This window comes from Bombina bombina, chromosome 1 (assembly GCF_027579735.1).
Source record: "Bombina bombina isolate aBomBom1 chromosome 1, aBomBom1.pri, whole genome shotgun sequence".
Lineage (NCBI taxonomy): Eukaryota > Metazoa > Chordata > Amphibia > Anura > Bombinatoridae > Bombina > Bombina bombina.
Window position 1 is genome coordinate 1,043,675,793 of NC_069499.1, and position 21,733 is coordinate 1,043,697,525.

General features: G+C 37.6%; 1 protein-coding gene and 1 long non-coding RNA gene across 3 annotated transcripts in view; one reads left to right on the forward strand and one right to left on the reverse strand.

Moving 5' to 3' along the window:
* The window catches only part of MMP24 (matrix metallopeptidase 24), a 520,603-nt gene that overhangs the window by 327,093 nt on the left and 171,777 nt on the right, over window positions 1–21,733 (forward strand). The gene's annotated exons all lie outside the window — the stretch shown is intronic.
* LOC128666483 (uncharacterized) lies at window positions 1,031–18,709 on the reverse strand. Its single transcript, XR_008403246.1, has 3 exons — window positions 18,592–18,709; window positions 4,135–4,255; window positions 1,031–1,228 (listed from the first exon to the last, which is right to left on the reverse strand). It is a non-coding gene; the product is annotated as an uncharacterized LOC128666483 (long non-coding RNA).

A 21,733-nucleotide genomic window follows, 5' to 3' on the forward strand; every position in this document is an offset into this window, starting at 1 on the left:
GAGTCTTTGTTGGTTTCTTGGACAGATGTTACGAGACTTAAAAAGCCATAAAATCAGTCATCTAGGCTTCTTTTGGTTGTAACTTAACTTATGTTTCCAGCGAGCCAGAAGCACTGCTTAATAAATATACCCCTTAGTATCTGACACAGTACAAAGATATATGAAAAATGCCGAAAATGAAGGCTCGCAATACAAATTGGTTATTTGAATATGGAAACATGTCTGAAAAGTTGGTCAACTGACCTGAAATCTACCTTAAAGCTACAGTCTACTATTCTTATTGTTTAAAAGTATACATAATCCCATCATTACCCATTACCCAGTTTTGCACAACCAACACAGTTAAATTAATATACTTTTACCTCTGTGATTACCTTGTATCTAAGGCTCTGTAGACTGCCCCCTTATCTCAGTGCTATTTACAGACTTGCATTTTAGCCAATTAGTACTGACTCATGATGAATAACTCCACAGGAGTGAGCACAATGTTATCTATATGTTATCTAGAGGTTTGTTAACATACGTGGTATTGACTCATTAAACCTTCATTCATCCATATTAGAGAGGCTGTATACAAGGTACACATTTATATATACATGCATATATAAATATGTAAATGTGAAGACTACGTGATATCATGGTTTGCTATGGGGATTTTCAGAATAACTAATTTCAGGACATCTACATCTACAAATGGTTTGATTTTGTATTTCATATATGATTGTATGCATGGAAGCTATTCACAACTGTGCAATCTTGTTTAAGGGTCTTTTAGAAAGATACTAAGCAGTAAAATACTGGGACTAAATATACCTTCAGACCCACTAATATGGACTTTAAATAAACCTACCAAAAAAAAATTACCTGCAACACACTTAGCCTTACTCCAAATTGCTAGCAATAGCACTAAAATATTAATTGCCCAATTGTGGAAACAAGATCAGTCTCCTACTATAGTCCAGTGGGTTGATACTATACATAAGACCATACAACTAGAGGAATACCACTATATGAAAACAATGCGCAAAGATTTCTTTCATGAACTGCTCTTTATTTGGGAAGAGTACATACACAATAAATACGATAAATGAATGGGTGATACAAGACATGACATTATGTCAGTTCGGAGGTTGTCTTGGTTGGATGTGTGGATGAGATGTATGCCAGAAGATTTATAGGTACAATCCTTTTTCTTTCTTCTTTCTTTTTCTTTACATTCTTCTTCTCTCTTTAAAAATGCAAAAAACTGAGATTATTGAGATTACTAACAGACACTTATTTAATATATGTATTACTTTGATAGAACTAAATCTGTGTGTTAAAACTTGTCCAAGTGATGTATATGTATGTATAACCTGTTTCACCTCAATAAAAAAAGTAAAAAAAAAGAAAGATACTAAGCGGCTAGGCAGCGGGTCGAGATTTACAGTTTTAAAGAAGTGAATATCATGTTACAAAAATATTTTAAGTATTTTACATAGAAACTCATTGTGTACAGTTCATGCCATAATGGAACCGGGGCTTTAACAAATACTAGAGATAAATCTTGTTTCAAAACAATCCTTGTGAAAGCTGTCAAATGACTATATAGCGATAGACAGTGCACAGTTTGGCCATCCACATAACCTAATAGATGCATTTACATGGGTTAGCAGTGGTGCGGATGGAAAGGATTGCAATAGTTAACTATGAAAGCTGCGATTATTCAATCTCTTGTAAAAACCTGTAAATGCATATACTGTTTGTGACAATCACATTGTGAGTGAGAAATGTTGTACTGAGGTTCCTATATAAGTATGTCCAACCTGACAAGATACATATGGTATTCATATGAATACTGACTGTTGAAGGTGTCTTGTGATGACAATTAGTGAAAGTCACACATGTGAATAAGTATTTTCTATACTCAGTGAACATAGGGGTTGCATGAAAAGAGCTTTGCTGTAACCTTAAGAGGTGTTAAAAGGCTATTGTGTCCGTTTTAGGTGACCTCCCAGTTTCTATTTTTAAAACAGGCAGTTAACACTTAAAAAGTCAATTTCGGGGAGCTTTTAGATTGAAAACACATTGGTGGGATGGGTTTTTAATAAATGAAAGAATATAGCATTATGATCACTAAAGAAACTGGGCTCCAAATTTGGCCAATTCGAAAAAAATAATTTTTGGGAACCAATAGATCATAGATTTTGATTGACCCCTAAGTGGGGGGTCAGTAAAATCAGCTAGGTGGTGTGTCCTGGGGATGACACTGTACATTTTTTGATACTTAGTTATTACAAATTCATGTTAACCATAGTATAGGGCCGTGTAGGGCTGGGTCTGTAACAGGATCTGGTGGGTCCATTGGAAGCACATTGGGAGAACATACACTAGCTCATATGGAGTCCATTAGCTGAGTATCAGCATATTCAGTTTGCTAACTATGGCTGCGTTATGATTGTAGTTGAAGGAGATATGAGGGGTTGTCATTTTATTCTTGGACCAAGGCAGCACTGTATCCTGAGCTTGTCCTGGAGCAATGGTTATATGGAAGGGGCAATTTCCCCCTTATTTTGCTTATTTCTAATCATAAGCACCCACTTGAGTCACTCTTTTGAGGTGTTACCATTATTAAAATAATGTGCATCTTATGTGAACAGCAATCAATTCTCTCCTGCAGAACATGTTGCCATCTATATTATTATGTGTCAGCAATTTATTATTACTTTCTTTGGCCATTCAATAACATAAAATCTGCAAACCCTCATTTATAGAACTATTGCCTACATCTGTAGGCATTGGAATCAATACATGTAATATATAATGTCTCAGTGCACACTGAGGTCTATAGGACCATACTGTAAGTTAGTTGTTGGTATGAGGCTACCCTTTTACTGTATAGCAATCTTAAGGGGACATTAAAAACTTTTGAGATTGTATCATTATTTATTTTGCCACCTTTCCCTGTAATTTAACTCTGTAAAAGGTAGGCTTTCCAATTCTCCTAATTTTCTATGAAGTATTGGGTGCCACCATGTTGTAATTTAGTTATCCTAGTTTTAAAAGCCTCTTATTTAATTTCAAGATCCCTAAATGATACCTACAGTTGTCAATAAAGATCCCTATATAGTCCCTCCAGTTGTCAATCAAACCCCTATATGATCCCTCCAGTTGTCAATCAAAATCCCTATATGATGATAAACTTTCCATTACCGTTGTTGGCATGGGAATCACCATCTTTTTTGTCGATTGGAGCATGTGTAGATTGGTGACAGATATGTCTCTATTTTTGTCAATATTTACTCAATAACTTGTGGTTAGGTGGATTGTGATCACTGTAGGCCATTGCATGGGTAACTTTCTGAAATATGGTTCGATATATGCACAGTACAAGAATGGTGTTATTGTTGCAATGTGATTATTATATTTACACTTAATACACTTTACACTTAATACTTAAGAAACAAAGGTTTAATAATGAAAATAATGTTTTGTGGTAGAATTAAAGGAATATGGTATATGACAAGGGGCAGGACTGGGAGGGGTCAAAGGTTTATGTCTATGTATGTGTTATATATTATAGCACAATCTAGACTATTGCTTAGCTTAGGTGATAAAAAAATAACATTAGTTATGTAATATTGCAAAAATTAAAGGAATAAGGATTGCGCTCTAGCGTTGTTATGCACCTTACCCCTTGTGTTTTTGCATCCAACTTGTATCTAGGTCTACATATTTTTATATTTATAAATATATATCTCTCAAAACCTTCATTTACTCTATATGGTAAAGTTAACACATTATTTCTATTCTGCATAGTTAATCATCTCCCTAGTATAACTTAGGGATTGCAGAAATTTGTTGTTAGTGAACACAGGCAATTGTTGCCTTTATATGGATAAATAATGACATAATGTATCTGGTAAACATATTAAAAAAACATTTTCTCCTACAAAAGGTTTATTGTGTTACAAGCATTCTTAGAACACAGCAGGCCTGGCTATGTGACTCATTTGCTAAGCATACTCCAGAAACGACTGAACTGAATGTCTATAAGAGGATAAAAGGTTTCTCCAAACAGGGATATTATTTAAAGTTGTTATGAGAAAAAAAAGAACAAACAAATTGCATGATTATTATTAAATCAGTGCTTACATTCATCACGTCCCAAAGTATCTTGAAGCTTTCAAGGCAAGGGTCCCTGGAGGTTACCATAAGTCACTGGAATAAATTCACTCTCCAAGCTCTCACACCTCTCCATTTTTTAGACAATGTGCTTCATAGAATAACAGATAAAGTGGAAAGGGCTATTAGTGCATCTGCTCATCAAAATTTACTTAAATGTGCATTGTAATCAGTTTTGTTTTATTTAAAGGAGGGCACTTCATTAATTCTGTAAAACATGCATGTTCCTGTCTTGAATAACCCAACATTTCCTTATTAGGGTTGCAGGAGCATGTCCCTCTAAATCAATAGAGCTGTGAGTGTTGTTCTTATAAGTCAGTGAGCAGAATAAATCAGCCCAATGATTAAGTGCATTTTCAGTATTTTTTTTTAATACCTATGGAGTGAAACTTACAATATTTTTTATTAATAGAAGGCGCACAACTGATGCTGATATATTATATTAATTTTAATTGACATTTACAGCTTTCTTCAGGCCAAAAAATCAACTGTGTTTGTTTCCTTTTTTTTTTTTTTAAATGTAGAGAGAGAGAATTTTTAGACAAGGCTACAGCCAAAGTTGATGCACAAGTCTTCTTGATCATTGGGAAAGTGAAGATAGCATTTTTCTTTCAAGATTGTTGAAATAAATGAATGCACTAAGACTCTATGGCCTAGATTTGGAGTTTTGCGGTAGATGGGCTGTTAACGCTACGCGGGCTTTTTTCTGGCCGCACCATAAAATTAACTCTGGTATCGAGAGTCCCAAAAAATGCTGCGTTAGGCTCCAAAAAAGGAGCGTAGAGCATTTTTACCGCAAATGCAACTCTCGATACCAGAGTTGCTTACGGACGCGGCCAGCCTCAAAAACGTGCTCGTGCACGATTCCCCCATAGTAAACAATGGGGCTGTTTGAGCTGAAAAAAAACCTAACACCTGCAAAAAAGCTGCGTTCAGCTCCTAACGCAGCCCCATTGTTTCCTATGGGGAAACACTTCTTACGTCTGCACCTAACACCCTAACATGTACCCTGAGTCTAAACACCCCTAACCTTACACTTATTAACCCCTAATCTGCCGCCCCCGCTATCGCTGACCCCTGCATTATATTATTAACCCCTAATCTTCCGCTCCGTAAACCGCCGCAACTTACATTATCCCTATGTACCCCTAATCTGCTGCCCCTAACACCGCCGACCCATGTATTATATTTATTAACCCCTAACCTGCCCCCCACAACGTCGCCGCCAGCTACCTACAATAATTAACCCCTAATCTGCCGACCGCAAAGCGCCGCCACCTACGTTATCCTTATGTACCCCTAATCTGCTGCCCCTAACACCGCCGACCCCTATATTATATTTATTAACCCCTAATCTGCCCCCCTCAACGTCGCCTCCACCTGCCTACACTTATTAACCCCTAATCTGCCGAGCGGACCTGAGCGCTACTATAATAAAGTTATTAATCCCTAATCCGCCTCACTAACCCTATCATAAATAGTATTAACCCCTAATCTGCCCTCCCTAACATCGCCGACACCTAACTTCAATTATTAACCCCTAATCTGACGACCGGAGCTCACCGCTATTCTAATAAATGTATTAACCCCTAAAGCTAAGTCTAACCCTAACACTAACACCCCCCTAAGTTAAATATAATTTAAATCTAACGAAATTAATTAACTCTTATTAAATAAATTATTCCTATTTAAAGCTAAATACTTACCTGTAAAATAAATCCTAATATAGCTACAATATAAATTATAATTATATTATAGCTATTTTAGGATTAATATTTATTTTACAGGCAACTTTGTATTTATTTTAACCAGGTACAATAGCTATTAAATAGTTAAGAACTATTTAATAGTTACCTAGTTAAAATAATAACAAAATTACCTGTAAAAGAAATCCTAACCTAAGTTATAATTAAACCTAACACTACCCTATCAATAAATTAATTAAATAAAATACCTACAATTACCTACAATAAAACCTAACACTACACTATCAATAAATAAATTAAATACAATTGCTACAAATAACTACAATTACATAAACTAACTAAAGTACAAAATATAAAAAAGAACTAAGTTACAAAAAATAAAAAAATATTTACAAACATAAGAAAAATATTACAACAATTTTAAACTAATTACACCTACTCTAAGCCCCCTAATAAAATAACAAAGACCCCCAAAATAAAAAAATTCCCTACCCTATTCTAAATTAATAGAGTTAAAAGCTCTTTTACCTTACCAGCCCTGAACAGGGCCCTTTGCGGGGCATGCCCCAAGAAAATCAGCTCTTTTGCCTGTAAAAAAAAACATACAATACCCCCCCCAACATTACAACCCACCACCCACATACCCCTAATCTAACCCAAACCCCCCTTAAATAAACCTAACACTAAGCCCCTGAAGATCTTCCTACCTTGTCTTCACCATCCAGGTATCACCGATCCGTCCTGGCATCCGGTGCTGAAGAGGTCCAGAAGAGGGTCCACAGTCTTCCTCCTATCCGGCAAGAAGAGGACATCCGGACCGGCAAACATCTTCATCCAAGCGGCATCTTCGATCTTCTTCCATCCGGTGCGGAGCGGGTCCATGTTGAAGCAGCCGACGCGGATCCATCCTCTTCTTCCGGCGTCTCCCGACGAATGACGGTTCCTTTAAGGGACGTCATCCAAGATGGCGTCCCTCGAATTCCGATTGGCTGATAGGATTCTATCAGCCAATCGGAATTAAGGTAGGAATATTCTGATTGGCTGATGGAATCAGCCAATCAGAATCAAGTTCAATCCTATTGGCTGATCCAATCAGCCAATCAGATTGAGCTCGCATTCTATTGGCTGTTCTGATCAGCCAATAGAATGCGAGCTCAATCTGATTGGCTGATTGGATAAGCCAATCCTCCTCTGGATAATAATACTTTCCTCTCTCTTCTCTGGATCCTTCCACACTGGACCTTCACTGGATTTTTTACTCTTTGTGACTATATAGACTTTGGGACTAGATTGTTGCTTTATATATGGGACATCCCTTTATCTAAGCTCAGATTCATTAATATCATTCATTCATTTTTCTATTGTTCCTTTTTTTTATACCCTTATTTTGTCATATGTTTGACATATGTTTTTCACTGTTGCTTTTAAAATATTTTACTTTAGATTGTGACTAACTCTGCTAGATTGCTACATAGTTCTAGCAATCTTGTTCCATATATTCCTTGGAATAAACCCGTTTTTATATATAACATATGTTAAAATTTGGGAGCTCTAACTTATGATGTAAAACATGAGATTCTCTGACAGGTGTTCCTAGTGAAAACAAATGATAAACATTCTGATAGGTACCACTAGTGGGCACAAGTGAAGTAGCCCTGCATATATTTTCCCTGCAACCTAATCAACTGTTTAACCATAATTCTTTGTGTTCCGATGCAAAACTGTTAACAACAGACTGCTCCCACCCTCCCAAAGGTGTATGGTTATTTTCCATAGCCTGTGCTATTAATTTAAAGTCAGTTGATAATTCTGTTTGCATGGAAATACACACAAAATCCCAGGATACTTCCCTTAACCTACTAATTACTCCTATCAGGCAGGACCCTGAACTTGAATGACTGTCTGTGTCAGTGTCTCTACCAGGGTGTTTATCATTTGTTGTGTATGAATCCCTTTTGCATTTAACATCCCCTGAGACTGTAAGGTTGTTGTTAAGCTGGATATGTCAATAAAATTTACCACCCCTGACCCTGTTCCCACACCTCACAAAACTGTATCCACAATATCCCTCCTAGTCCTCCTAATACCGTCTGTCCATTTAACTAATGCTTTTTCCATAGTGGCAGTAATTCTGGAACAATTTTGGTAATGTGTGGAAACTAGCCAATCTATTATTTTAATCTTCTATGTGATAAATTGAAATGTGGCATCCCTCAATACTGGAATTGGCTTGATTGTACTTATTTGAAATGGAACACTAGAAACAACCCTTTTCCCCTCACACATTGGAGTATTGTCCTAATGCTTCCTCTTTGGTGTAGTGATTAAAGTAGAATAGATCAAAGGTCAAAAATTAGTTGTTTCCCTTATTTGATCTATTCTTAAATATACTTCAATCCCTCCACCAAAGTTGGAAGCTGTAACTCTCCAATTAATTTTTTGTTCAAATATAATCTTAGTTATATTATAGTTATCACCATTTATAGTGTGAATAGGATAAGCAAATTTTGCAGACACAGAAATACCTTCTCCCATCAGACCTACAGTCCATTTCCCCCAAGCCACCCACTTACATTCCCATTCCACTTTATTACCCTGGTTGACCCTCCAAAAGTCAGTTAAATTGTCTTGGTGTTTTTCAGCAAATATTTCAATCCTCCCACCCTCATTAAAAGTCAATTTTCACAAACAATCTTTATTAAGGTCTTAAGAACTCCAGAAGCTTGTCCATCCTCTGATGATGTTGCTAGACCTCCATCTACGACTCCTTGTGAGGTTGGTGATTGAAAGTTCATTACAATCACAAATTGGAAGTTTTTGCAATAACACCCACACAAATACAAATATCAGTTATTAGCAGAAATATCTACAGCTGGGACAACTGTCCCTTTATACAATTTACATTAGTCAACATGGACCCATTTGTAACCAGGTTGCCTTCTGGTTTTCCCAGGGGTTGATCATCCTATTTTAATCACAGTATTACCCAATTTGTCCAAAATTCTATAAGGCCCTTTCACAATTTGCATCCCAGGGAGAATTTTTGTGATTTTTTTTTTAATCATGATCAATCCCCCCTTCTCAAACAGGGTTTGAGGTGTAGATGAAAATTTACAATCTGTTGAGGCCATATTAGAGGCAGCATAGTAGTAGCAGTGAGCTCAACTGCTCCTGAATTTGGGAGAGATATTGATCTCTAGACACAGATTCTCTCAAGGGGGTAGACAATTGTGGTTCACCTGGGTGGCCAAATGCCATCCTTCTCCCTGTCATGAGCTCATAGTGAGAACACTTGGTAGCATTTGATGGTGTAGCTCTAATAACCATTAGAACTGCTGGAAGACTCATGATTTACCATACTGGGAAAGCATTTTGGACAATTTTGTTTTTAATGTGTGATTCATACGCTCAACTATACCAGAGGCTTGTGGATGATATGGTACATGAAATCTTGTCTGTATTCCCAGTAGGGTACAGAGATTTTGCATTACCTGACTTGTAAAATGTGTACCCCTGTCTGATTCAATGAGTGTTGGAAAACCCCATCTTGAGAAACATGTTCCCACAGTGCTCTGGCAGTAGCCTGTGCAGTATCTCAACAAAGGGGAATAGCCTCAACCGATTTTGAAAAAAATATCTACAATTACTAGGGCATACCTGAGACCACCCTTTGATAGTGGAAGTGGGCCTATAAAATCAATTTGGATAGTTTTCCAAGGATCATCTGTTACTGGTATTCTCTGGAGAATGGTCACTGACCTTTAGGACGTGGATTTATTTGAGCACAAATTAAACACTGTTGTACACATTTTAAACAGGTTTCTGCTAAATCTAGCCAATTAAATGTTTGCCTTAAATGGTACTCTAATGCACTTTGGAAAATATGCCCAAGAAGAGAATGTGTTTGCTGTGTTATAGGTCCATGCAAATGACTTGGTACCACAAAAAACAATTTAGCCTGTGGATCAGTGGGATTGGAGTAACATATTAACCCATTACATATTGAATAACCTTTTGGGAGTGTTTGCTGTTCTTGTAACAGAGGGGAAAGGTTAGGACCTTTAGCTTGTTCTGTTTTCAAATCAGGTACTTCTGGATCTACCAACATGCTCTCTCCATGCTTCCTGTGTCTCACTGTCATTCTCATCTGATTGCCATGGTTCCCCATCTAAAGCTGCCTGTTTGGCTAACATGTCTACATGTGCATTCCCTTGTGAATGTTCAGCTGTGAAATGTGTGTGTGTCTTAACTTTAACAATAGCTGACTGCAATGGGTGCTGGGTTCCCCAATCTACCAATTTCTTAAGGGCTTGAACATGTGACAGTGGTTTGCCTGCTGAGTCTACCATTCCCCTTAGATTCCAAATTGGTAAGTACTCTGTCAGTGATCTGGTAACATAGGCAGTGCCACTGTATAAGCAAATGTCCTGTGTGTCAAACTTGTGGCAAATAGCAAAACCAGTTTTAAATTGACCATCCTGCCAAAATCTTGAACCATCTACATACATTTGTAAATCTTGGGGAGAAGTTTTGTCCCTGAACAATTTATGAGGTGATTCCCTGTGTGTGAATGTCTCTGTGCAGTCATGGGGTTCCCCATGAGTGTGCATTAGTTGGGGTAATGTGTATTTTGCATTGTGTTGTACAGTGATGTCACAATGTTGCAAATCTATTAACCACCTAGTCACTCTTTGTGTTGAAACCCCACTTAATGATTTTTCCAACAGCAGTTTTATAGGGGTGTGTAGTGTTTGGAGGATGAGCTTCCCAAATCCCACTATATGCTCAGTAGCCTGAACTGACCAACGCACCCCTAACAAAGCCTTGATACATGAGTCATATCCTTTCTCTACTGGAGTAAGAAGTCTGGAAAAATATCCAACAGGCCTCCATTTTTCAGACTTCTCCTGCATTAGGACTGTGGAAATATAAGTGTCAGATGTGTATGTTTGTAAAGCAAATGGGGCCTCCCTCTCCACTGTGGCAAGGGCAGGGGCTAATGCTAAACCTTCCTTTAACACTTTAAATGCTTCCTCATATTCTGTACTCCAAGGAATTTTCCCAACATCCTCCCCTTTCAAAAGATCATAGAGAGGTTTCACTTTTTCAGCAAACCCTTCAATGAAATCACAAGAAAAATTTACCAAGCCTAAGAATTGTCTTAAGGACTGCCTATGCAAAGGTCTTGGCACCTGAAGTATTGCTGTAACCCGTTCTCTAGTAGGTCATCTTGTACCCCTTTGGACTGATACACCCAAAAATGTCACCTTTTGTCTCATTAATTGAAGTGTTTAACTTGAGGCCAGACTCAGCAAGCAAGTCAAACAGTTCATTCATCCGCTCCAAATGTTCCTCTACTGTCTCTGTTTGTAACAAAATATCATCTACATACTGTATGATACTTTCTAGGACTCAGAATGTTTTTAATACCTCTGCTAATGCTTGGTGAAAGTATGTTGGAGAGCTATGAAAGCCCTGAAGGAGCAAATGAAAGCAATATTGCGTGTTAGCAAACTTATGGCTAGATTACGAGTTGTGCGTTAAGGTAAAAAAGCAGCGTTAAGAGGTCCTAACGCTGTTTTTTACGCCCGCTGCTATTGCGAGTCTTGCCGGTATTGGTGTACCGCACACTTCCTTGGCCTTACCGCAAAACGACTTACGTAAACTTTGTAAAGTCTTTTTTCTATGGGATTTCCATAGCGCCGGTATTACGAGTCTGTCCTGGGAGGCCAAAAAGTGAGCAGTACACCCTACCCCGTCAAGAGTCCTAACGCATTTAAAAGTCAGTGGTTATGAGTTTTATGGTACAACGCCGTAACATAAAACTCATAACTAAAGTGCTAAAAAGTACACTAACACCCATAAACTACCTATTAACCCCTAAACCGAGGCCCTCCCACATCGCAAACACTAAAATAACATTTTTAACCCCTAATCTGCTGTTCCGGACACCACCGCCACCTACATTATATTTATGAACCCCTAATCTGCTGCCCCCAACATTGCCGACACCTACATTATATTTATTAAACCCTAATCTGCCGTCCCCAATGTCGCCACAACCTACCTACACTTATTAACCCTTAATCTGCTGCACCCAACGTCGCCGCCACTATAATAAACATATTAACCCCTAAACCGCCGCACTCCCGCCTCGCAAACATTAGTTAAATATTATTAACTCCTAATCTGCCATCCCTAACATTGCCGCCACCTACCTACATTTATTAACCCCTAACCTGCCGCCCCCAACGTCGCCACCACTATACTAAATGTATTAATCCCTATACCTAATTCTAAACCTAACACCCCCAACTTAAATATAATAAATCTAAATAAAAATTAATATTATTACCTAAATAATTCCTATATAAAACTAAATACTTACCTATAAAATAAACCCTAAGCTAGCTACAATATAACTAATAGTTACATTGTAGCTAACTTAGGGTTTATTTTTATTTTAAAGGCAAGTTTGTATTTATTTTAACTAGGTAGAATAGTTATTAAATAGTTATTAACTATTTAATAACTACCTAGCTAAAATAAATACAAATTTAGCTGATTGGAACAGCCAATAGAATGCAAGCTCAATCCTATTGGCTGATTGCATCAGCCAATAGGATTTTTTCTACCTTAATTCCGATTGGCTGATAGAATTCTATAAGCCAATCGGAATCTAAGGGATGCCATCTTGGATGACATCACTTAAAGGAACCTTCATTGGTCTTTAGTCGTCGGAAGAAGAGGATGCTCTGCGTCGGATGTCTTGAAGATGGAGCAACTCCGCATCGGATGGATGAAGATAGAAGATGTCGTCTGGATGAAGAGTTCTGCCCATCTGGAGGACCACTTTGCCCCGCTTGAATGAAGACTTCTCCCGGCTTCGTTGAGGACTTCGGCCAGGTTGGATGAAGACTTCTGCTGCTTCCTTGAGGATGGATGTCGGATCTTCAGAACTGTAAGTCGATCTTCAGGGGGTTAGTGTTAGGATTTTTAAGGGTGTATTGGGTGGGTTTTATTTTTAGGTTAGGGTTTGGGCCGCAAAATGGCTAACTGCCCTTTTAAGGGCAATGCCCATCCAAATGCCCTTTTCAGGGCAATGAGGAGCTTAGGTTTTTTTAGATAGTATTTTATTTGGGGGGTTGGTTGTGTGGGTGGTGGGTTTTACTGTTGGGGGGGTTGTTTGTATTTTATTTTTTCCAGGTAAAAGAGCTGATTACTTTGGGGCAATGCACCGCAAAAGGCCCTTTTAAGGGCTATTGGTAGTTTAGTTTAGGCTAGTTTTTTTTAGGGGGGGGGCTTTTTTAGTTTGATAGGGCTTTTAGATTAGGTGTAATTAGTTTAAATATCTTGTACTTTGTTTATTATTTTCTGTAATTTAGTGTTTGTTTTTTTGTACTTTAGCTAATTTAATTTATTTAATTGTTGTTAATTTAGTTAATTTATTTATTTAATTATAGTGTAGTGTTAGGTGTTATTGTAACTTAGGTTAGGTTTTATTTTACAGGTACTTTTGTATTTATTTTAGCTAGGTAGTTATTAAATAGTTAATTTATTCTATTCTACCTAGTTAAAATAAATACAAACTTGCCTGTAAAATAAAAATAAACCCTAAGCTAGCTTTAATGTAACTATTAGTTATATTGTAGCTAGCTTAGGGTTTATTTTATAGGTAAGTATTTAGTTTTAAATAGGAATAATTTAGTTAATGATAGGAATTTTTATTTAGATTTATTTAAATTATATTTAAGTTAGGGGGTGTTATGGTTAGGGTAAGACTTAGGTTTAGGGGTTAATACATTTAGTATAGTGGCAGCGACGTTGGGGGCGGCAGATTAGGGGTTAAAGGGACATTGAACCCAAATTTTTTCTATCATGATTCAGATAGAGCATGCAATTTTAAGCAACTTTCTAATTTACTCCTATTATCAAATTCTTTTCTTTCTTTTGGTATCTTTATTTTAAATGCAAGAATGTAAGTTTAGATGCTGGCCCATTTTTGGTGAACACACTGTGTTGTTCTTGCTGATTGATGGGTAAATTCACCTACCAATAAACAAGTGCTTTCCATGGTTCTGAACCAAAAAAATGCTTAAATGCCTTCTTTTTCAAATAAAGAAAGCAAGAGAACGAAGAAAAATTGATAATATGATTAAATTAGAAAGTTGTTTAAAATTGTATGCTCTATCTGAATCATGAAAGAAAAAAATTTGGGTTCAGTTTCCCTATAATATATGTAGGTACTGTAGGTGGCGGCAATGTTAGGGACGGCAGATTAGGGGTTAATAATATTTAAATAATGTTTGCGAGGCGGGAGTGCGGCGGTTTAGGGGTTAATATGTTTATTATAGTGGCGGCAACGTTGGGGGCCGCAGATTAGGGGCTAATAAGTGTAGGTAGGTTGCGGCGACATTGGGGGCAGCAGATTAGGGGTTAATAAATATAATGTAGGTGTTGGCGATGTTGGGGGCAGCAGATTAAGGGTTCATAACTATAATGTAGGTGGTGGCGGTGTCCAGAGCGGCAGATTAGGGGTTAATAAATATAATGCAGGTGTCGGCGATGTCGGGGGCGGCAGATTTGGGGTTAATAAATGTAAGATTAGGGGTGTTTAGACTCTGGGTTCATGTTAGGGTGTTAGGTGTAGACATAAATTTTATTTCCCCATAGGAATCAATGGGGCTGCGTTACTGAGTTTTACGCTGCTTTTTTGCAGGTGTTAAGACTTTTTCTCAGCCGGCTCTCCCCGTTGATTCCTATGGGGAAATCGTGCACGAGCACGTACAACCAGCTCACCGCTGACTTAAGCAGTGCTGGTATTGGAGTGCGGTAAGGAGCACAATTTTGCTCAACGCTCACTTCTTGCCTTTTAACGCCGGGTTTGTAAAAACCCATAATACCAGCGCTGCAGGTAAGTGAGCGGTGAGCAAAAACTGCTCGTTAGCACCGCACAGCTCAAAACGAAAAACTCGTAATCTAGCCATTATATTGGCACTCTGTGGCTAATCTGACACTCCAAAAACCATTATTTATATCCAGAACGGAATACCACCTACATGTGGCACTCAGTTTGGATACAACTTGAGGAGTAGAAGCAACTAGATTTGTAACAGGTGGGGTAACTTTATTCACCATACGAAAATCAGCAGTTAACCCCCAAGTATTATTTGATTTCTTTACTGGCCACAAAGGAGAATTATTAGAGGAGGAACATTTTCTAATTATTCCTTGGCTTTCAAGCTGACTAATAATTTTCCTCACAGGTTCAATAGCTTCTGCTGGAAAATGATACTGTCTTTGTGGAGGGGGGTCAGGGCCTACAATATTGATTTCAATGCCTTTTAAACCCATGACCAATCTCTTCAAATCAGGGTGACTTTCAGTATCTGGCCACACCCTTTCTGAAGGAACTGATGCAATGGATGCTATATGACTGATGTAAGAGTAATCTAATATAATAGGCTTTCTCCCTCTAGTATCCCTCCACAGAACATTGTTACACAGGTCCACTATCATCCCTTCTGATCTATATTATATCAGCACCAAGTATTTTACCCTCTGTGTTTTTGCTCTGCCAAATGGGAATTTCCTTAGTCCACTGATTGCCTAATGTCATAGTCACATTTGGGATAAGGGATATTTGGGACTGGGATCCCCAAGTCTGATAAGAAATGTCTGTCTTGTCCTCTGTGGGGAACTTAATGGTAAGTCTGTCAGAGTCACTGAAGCTCCTGTGTCTATGAGGAGTTGTGTGCAATGGTCCTCAATCACACCATAGACACAGGGACATCTAGAGTGATCCCTAAAGGTGTTACATATAAGGACCATGTCATCCAGGGCCTGAGGAAGTCAGTCAGAGCAGGATATCAGAGGAGAATTATTTTCATAATTCTTCTCATGATATCCCACTTCCCCTCCCCCCAATTTCATCACTCTCAAAGCCTCATGTGCTGGGCCATACAGATTAGTACCAGGCCTAAGCTTCTGGTGTATTCATGTTCTGTTTTATCTGGGGGCTTAATATTGTTATTTTTCCCTTCCCAATTCTGGTCATAGCTTTCTTTAGGAGGTGCAGAGGGATTTAAACTTTCCTGTCCTTCCTCAGTTTCCTTCTGAATTCTCTTTAAAACTCTGCAATCTACCTGTCTGTGCCCATATTTATTGCAATAATGGCAAGTACCTTTAAAGGGACCCTCTCAATATTTTTGTTTCCCTTCATCAGTGGTTACCACAGCAATCCTATGTTGCCCTGTGTTCCTTTTCTTTGAATGTTTTGCCTAGCCTTACGTATAACAGACAACCCTCTAGTGTATTCTTTTCCTCAGCCAGCATTTGTATGCTAGGTTCCAAGTAGATTCTAGATTTCAGCAAAGCATTTGACACCGTCCCACACAATAAACTTATTCACAAACTATATCTCCTTGGTCTAGATTCAAAAATTGTGAACTGGGTGGAATGCTGGCTTAAGGACAGAAAACAAAGTGTCTTAGTAAATGGAGTTCATTCAGCAGAGGGGGCTGTTACTAGTGGTGTTCCTCAGGGGTCAGTTCTGGGGCCTGTTTTGTTTAACATATTTATCTGCGATATCAGCAAAGGGCTACAGGGGAAAGTATGTCTCTTTGCAGATGATACAAAAATTTGCAACAGAGTGGATGTTCCAGGGGGGGTAGACAAAATGAGAAGTGATATACAACAATTGGAGGATTGGACAAACGACTGGGATCTAAAGTTTAACACAGCAAAGTGTAAAATAATGCATTTAGGGAAGAAAAATCCAAATGTTAATTACAGACTCAATGACACTTTACTGACTGTTACAGACGAGGAACAGGACTTGGGAATTATTATTTCAGATGATTTAAAACTTAGTAAACAATGTAGTAAGGCAGCGAGTAAGGCTAGCAGAATGCTTGGATGTATTGGTAGAGGTATTTGCAGCAGAAATAGTAAGGTTCTTATGCCACTTTATAGATCATTAGTTAGGCCTCATCTTGAGTATTGTGTGCAGTTCTGGAGGCCATATCTTCAGAAGGATATTAACAAACTTGAATCTGTGCAAAGGAGGGCTACCAAAATGGTACATGGTCTAAAAAATAAAACTTACCAGGATAGGCTCAATGACCTAAATATGTATAGCTTAGAGGAGAGAAGGGAAAGAGGTGATATGATAGCAACTTTCAAGTACATTAAAGGGTTTAGTAAAACTGAGGCTGTGGGTATTTTACATAAAATGGAAAATTCAAGAACAAGGGGTCATGAGCTCAAGCTAAAGGGTAGTAGATTCAGGAGTAATTTGAGGAAGCACTTCTTTACAGAAAGAGTGATTGATTTATGGAATAAACTTCCTCAAGAGGTAGTAGCAACAAACACTGTGGGGGACTTTAAAAATGCATGGGACAAGCATAGGGCTATCCTACGAACTAGATAAGTTTATACTGTTAGGTAAGGTGGGGCAGACTTGCTGGGCCTATGGCTCTTATCTGCCGTCAATATCTATGTTTCTATGTTTAAGTATGTGAACTTTTTTAATTAAATATTGCAACATATCATGAGGTATCTGTTCTGGTGAAATTTTATGTGTCAATCTATATATTTGTTCAAATTTAGCTGCAAATACCCATGGGTTATCAGTTAATGCTATTTGCCTTTCTGCAAGAGAGTGACTGTCTAAATCTCTACTCCCTGTGACTAGTTTACAAACTGCTTTTAATCTGTCCCCATCTGAACCCCATTTATCCTCCTTAAACCAATCTGTGTTTAAATTAACTGGGTCTGCAACTGGTAATTGTAAACTAGCCGCAATGCTGCCTGGGAGCCAAGTCTTTAACATTATACATGCTTCTTTAGGAGAAAGCATGTATTGTTTTATTGCAGAGTCAAAATTTGACATGTTAGTAAATGCATCTGCTTTTACATCATACACTGGAAAAAGAGGTTTTAACTTTACCAGTTGTCTCATTACTTTATCTATATCTTGGTTTTTAATGGTAGTTGTTACCAGGGATGATGTTGCAGGAGAGGTGGTAGAGAAAACTAAATTTTGTGATTGAGTTAAAATTCTTCCATTGGATCTAAAACTGGGTGTTAGTGATAAAGTATCTGTTTGGTGTTCTGGACTTAATGTTTTTGGCTTAGTTATCTGTGGAGTTAGTATGGGAATGTTTGTGCTCTCTGTATTTTGTGTGTGATCCAATCTTTCCTCACTGTGTGGAATAGGCACTCTCCCCCCATCAACATGTGGACTTAGCACCCTTCCCCCATCAACATGTGCCCCATCTTTCTCAGACACAGATGGATTCTCCTTATTTAATACTGCGACAGGGGTTAAGTTTGCAAGACCCTGTCTCAATGAAGCTATAAGTTGGCCTCTAGCGTCATAATTTTCTTCTAAAGTAGTAATATATTTTGCATTCACACCACACATGGGACAGTTCTCATCCAATGTGTTACAACTGATCTCTGTTAACATGGCTATTTGGAGAGAATGTTCAGAGATTGCTCTATTCATTTGGTCTTTGATTGCTAACAACAGTTTCATACCATTCTGTAATTTTGATTGTTCTTTTGTTAAACAAAACCTCTTTTTATCAATAAGCTTATTTTCATTCTCACATTGCAACCATAAATCTTTCAGTCTTTTAACTATATTAGAATTTTCATCAATAACATGCTCAAATGTGCTACATTCTGCATATTTAACAATTAATTCCATACTCACACTTTGAAGTGTCTTCAGACTAAAAGGCAAATCAGGTTCACGTCCTGCGTGATATGATTTTCTCTGTGTCCGGTTCGACTGATCCCTAGGTATTCACCTAAATGCCTCTTGGATCTAGTCCTGGACTTATTGCCTAAGCGCTCACGCAAAAACAGTATAACAACAGAAAAACTAGGTTCAATTTTCGTCCAAAAAATCACACTTGTATTATAAAAAAGAACATGGATTTGTCCCCCCTTTAAAACAAGTGTAGTTGATAAGAAAATTATCGCTGGCTCGCCAATGAAATACATGAATGAACTTAGAATCTATAGCCTAGATTACGAGTTTTGCATTAGAGGCTGTGCAGTGCTAACGAGCAGTTTATGTTCACCACTCACAGACAGCAAGAGAGAAAACAAGAGGGCGACCCCTAGTGCAAATCAATGTGGAACCAGTGATGAATATCTGTTGCAGCTTGCGAATGGATACTCACAGAAAGTATTGCACCCTATAGTGCAAATGAAGCATACTAGGAATAATATGGTGTCCTAGTGCACAAATCCGCCCAAAAGCACTGTCGTGATGAGAGGTGAACTTCAAATATATCAGGTTGATGAAAAAACAGAGAACTCCAGTATCGATAAAAAAGTTTAATTAAAAAAACACACAGATCTACAATGACATCTGTAGTAAAATTGCAACGCGTTTCTAAGCGCTAACCACGCTTTTTCCTCAGGCAAATGATATTGAATATACTGGAGTCTCTTACATATATACCCCTGTGTAGGCTTAATGGGATCAGCTGTAGCTTATTAGAACAGGTGCTACTTGAATTCACTCCCTAGATATTCTAACCGGATGTTACAGATAATACCAGTGATACAATACAATGTGTAAAACAAATGTCCAATACATAGAACCTACTAATCCCTCTCGACACACATAGACTAGAAAAGACATATATAGAAATACTGAGATCTAAGCTCTATGAGTTGTCTTAGATGTTTAAGCACAGTGTTATAAATGGTTATGAATATTCGTGATGCTGTATATGTAAAGTGTATTATTGCGACATGCGCTTTTTTTATATCCGTTGTTATTCCTTAATTGTATTTGTAAATAGCACCTACGTATAAATGATACGCTGTAAAAAGGTATAGTCTTATGTTTCTTAACAGAGTAAGGGTGTGTGTAATTCAACGAATAGGAATGTTATAATAAATGTCCAATCCTATAGCTTCGTAAGACTAAGGTGTGTCGCGCTAGACCAATAGAAGTGCTGTATCCAAAACAATCATGTGATGTGTTGCTCCATTTGATTGGAGCTAAGGGTGTGTGTCAAAAAGGCGTGGGGATTATGTTAGATGCGTACGATGACACACATAGAAACAGTGTCTGTTGTTAATGTTGCTATGTGTGAGCATGACGTATACGTGCAACTACTGTGAAAAGAAGTGTGATAGGGCCGTGGATGGCTGATGCCTACATAAATGAAAGAGATGCACTAAAAGAACTCTAACTATAACGTGCACAAACTACCTACGTGACTGAATGTGTATATTACATGAGTGTAAGGACCGCATGTCTTATATATATATATGTATATGCATCTATGTCCTAGTGATAATGGATGCTAATGTGTTACGTCTTAGTGAGAAAATGAGGCCAATTTTACCTAGTGTGTGTATATATATGTGTGATATAAACAATGAGTGAAATACTACTAAGTGTGAAATCTAGAATAGATTCATTGTGAAGAGTACATTCATAACTATAAAAATGTGCGAGTGATGGATGTAATATGAAAGTATCATATAATAAAATAATAATATGAAAGTATCATATTATAAGATAATAAACATATTGTTGCAATATGTATATAGACAACGTGTGGTATGAAGTGGTATTATATGTATTAGAGATGTATTAGAAAGCAGCAGAATCTATAACTTCATTGAGGCCCTCTGGATGTAGGGTTTTAAATTGGTAAATCCAAAAGGTTTCCCTCTGGCGTAATTTAGTCATTCTGTTTTGGGAACTAAGGGCCGGAATAGTTTCCAATGGGGTGATATTCATGACACAATTATTTGTGCCATGTATGGAGGAGTGATGCCTAGAGGTACTATATTTATCAGACCCCTTCAGTATACATCTCAAATGTTCTGACCATCTTTGTCTGATTTTTCTACAGGTGCGACCTATATATTGTAGGCCACACAAGCATGTTATACAATACACTACATAGTTGGAGTTGCATGTTATTCTTTGAGTAATTGCAAAGGATTCTCCAGTACTATTGGATATAATATTTTTAAGACCATTTGTTATATACTTGCACATATTGCATCTCTTTTTATTGCATCTATAAGTTCCTATGTTTGACATAATAGAGTTATGAGTGCTCTTGTAAGGAGTTTTTAACTTACGTCTGCACATAACGACCTTACTAGGTGCCAGTTTTTCCTTAATAGTAGGTGCTCTTTTAAATGTACATCTGGGTTTATCTTGTAATATTATTTTGAAAATGGGGTCTCGTTTGAGTAATGACCAGTGTTTAAACAATATCTTTTTAATCTCTTTATAATTATTATTATATCTAGTGATAAATGAAGATACAAAATGTGAGTCCTCATTTACGGGTTTTTTTGGAGTTTTTGATTTTAACAAATCTCCTCTATTTAGAGAACGTGCTTTTTGAAAGCCTGATTCTATTAGTTCTTCTGGATAGTGTTTTTCCTTGAATTTATTTTTTAGAAGTATGCTTTGTGTGTCATAAATATTTATATCTGTACAATTACGCCGAATCCTCCTAAACTGGCTGTATGGAATATTGGTCTTCCAACTAGTGTGATGGTTGCTAAAGTAATCCAAAAAATTATTACTGTCTACCTGTTTGAAAAAGGTACATGACTGAATGCCATTATCCTCTCCCCACCTTAGGGTCACGTCTAAAAAATCTATTTCATCTGTTTGGATGTTCCAAGTAAATTGGATCCCCATATTATTGTCATTGAGATAATTTTGAAAGGAGGTGAGTGTTGCGGATGAACCCCTCCAGACAAACAATAGATCGTCTATATAACGGCCATAGAAGACCAGATTTTGCTCCCACTTTGCATCATAGATATACCTGGTTTCAAAAGTGCCCATAAATAAATTT